This window comes from Cryptomeria japonica, unplaced genomic scaffold (genome assembly GCF_030272615.1).
Source record: "Cryptomeria japonica unplaced genomic scaffold, Sugi_1.0 HiC_scaffold_29, whole genome shotgun sequence".
Taxonomy (NCBI): domain Eukaryota; kingdom Viridiplantae; phylum Streptophyta; class Pinopsida; order Cupressales; family Cupressaceae; genus Cryptomeria; species Cryptomeria japonica.
This window is the reverse complement of record NW_026728851.1, coordinates 1,028,242-1,030,755: the sequence shown is the minus strand read 5'-3', so window position 1 is coordinate 1,030,755 and position 2,514 is coordinate 1,028,242.

The following is a 2,514-nucleotide window of genomic DNA, read 5'->3' as shown; positions in this document are numbered from 1 at the left end:
GGTGGGTCCCAGAAGCAGGTAGGTTTTCCAAAGAGTAAAGGGTGGTTGGTTCAGAGAATGATCAATGCCCTGCGTTGATTTGCGGCCAAAAGGTGCTCGAGATTTAGCCTTCGCGAAGTAGCGAAATGACATGGCACTCCAGTTAGCGGTCCAGGTGGTTTAGGTGGCAAATCAGAAAGTCACACATGGCCTCGAGGTTAAGTAAATCAAAGAATAAACTTGGTGACCAAGTGGTGGGCCCAACAGACAGATCCCATGGAAGTTTTTCGAAAGTGGAAAAGTCTTCGAGGATATAACACTATCGGTGCAAAAAGACTCACTGAAAGAGATGGTCCCACCAACAAAAGCTATCGAAGAAAGTAGAGGTAGCCCCCATCAATGAGAAAAGGCTTTCAAAGAAACAATATCATCGATGCAAGATAAAGAAGATTCACCGAAAGAAGCATTCTCATCGAAAAGGTGATATCGATAAAACAGAAGAAAACTACATCGATGAATGATATCAATAAGGATATGAGTTTCGATGGGAGGAAAAAAGAAGTCATAGAAGTCCAAAGTCTCTTCAACATGAAACCCGATGGACAACAAAAAGATTTCAATGAGAATATGAGTTTTGAGGAGACTAAAAAGTTTTTTGACAAGTAAGAAGTTGCCACATCGGTTTCTTAAGAGATCGAATGCCAGGGTGGATAGTGCTGAATTACATGGCCCACATCTACTAGATTAAAGTTGTTAAAGAGTGGGTATCTCGAGGAGGATCCAATGGTGGGCGCTATTTCGTAGCCCAAAGGAGCAGGACAGTTACTGTTCGCAAAACACCGAAGACTGTTAGGCTTAACCGCTTGGTGCACAGTTAGTGAGGCAAACTATCAGGTCAGGAGATGATAAAGATCAATCAAGTTCTATCTGATCAGATGGCTAGCATAGTTTCACTGGGTTAAAGTGCACAATGGTTACCATTTGTGAAATAGTGAAAGGAATTTTAGCCCGTTGTCAGATGAGGAAAAGTCAAAAGGTAAAAGCAGTGCAAGTTCTATTTGATCAGATGGTTGGCATGACTTCACTAGATGAACATGCAAGGATTTTATGCTCTACGAAATAGCAAAAGAGCGAAAAGAAAAAATACTCAGGATAGTTTTGACCTGTTGGAGCCAAATTTTTGAATTCTTTCATGAATTCAATTCTGAAGGGATGACTGAAGCATGCGGTGTTAATGTCGCAGTTAAGAAGCCCAATTGCCATATATACTCTCGCATCAATTGAATGAAGGTATCATTTCAAAGAAGTTGTTGTAGAGAAAGTTGGTGTAGAGCAAAATTCTTCAAGCTGAAATCAGGTTTTCTTGTTCTTTGCTTACCCATTGCTTGAAAATTGTTGAATTGTGGTTTTGTTCTGTTAAAGAACTACTTTGATTGATAATTGGCATAGTTGCATACTTTCAAAATGGCACTCAGATGGGAATTGACAGGAAAGGTGAACTATCAGGACAAAAACATTTGTGATGACTTTCTAGAGCAGTTAACCATGTCAACTAATGTCGAGGCTAGGGCCAAAGATTTAGTACCAAAAAACCCTTGTTTGAAAATTGGGGATGGCCTGTATGACAAAGGAAATTGGTTAAGGGACCCCGAAATAGGGATATCAGGTCTAAGTCTTTTTAAAGTTGGTTTTGGTCAAAGAAATGCCCCCGCCCCTTTGAATAGCATCTGGGAACTGGATGTGGGGAAGCTTGTGGTCCCTGGTGTGTTCATGGATGTAGATTTGTTGACCCTGATCGCACAGAATTATGACCCTACTACCAGATGTATCAGAAATATAAAGGGATCAGCCCTAGTTGAAATCAAAGATGATGAGTTTAGAAATGTTTTCAAGCTTAGTGAAGCTTCAAATTATCTTGAGCCTATTGACTTTGAAGCATTAGCTCAAGTCTACAATGCACAAAGAGATCATCTTAGGAGTGGCCATTTGAGAGAATTCTTTGTTAAAATAGGAGGGTTAACAATTGTAGGCCCTAATACAATGGAACCATTTTCCCTTAATTTGTTTACTTTAAGAGCTAAGGGTATGTATTGGACACTGTCTCAAATCTTTGGAGAAGATGTCGAGAAACATATGCCAACCCATTATATGTTGATGATTGCCCAAATTCTAAACCCTTCCTTGGCAATAACATTTGATTTTTCCGCATACCTCATTGATGCTATTCATGTAGGGCTTGTAGGGATTAAAAATGGTAAGGTGGATAGGCCATTTGGATGGTACTCCCTATTAATGCACATGTTTTTGTTCAAAGGTGCTGATTATTTTGCAAAAGATATGGATTTGGTCAAGGTTAGAGATAAAGAGGGGATGCCTATGCAACTTTGGAGCATTGTTCTATCTTGGGATAGAGAGGATGCTAGTTTTCTAAAGTTTGATAGATGCTTTGCATCTAAGATTAGAGTTCTTTTATGTGCAGAAAACCCTAGGATTCCTAAGGCTCTTTTGGAATTCCTTAGGCCTAAAGAGTTTGCA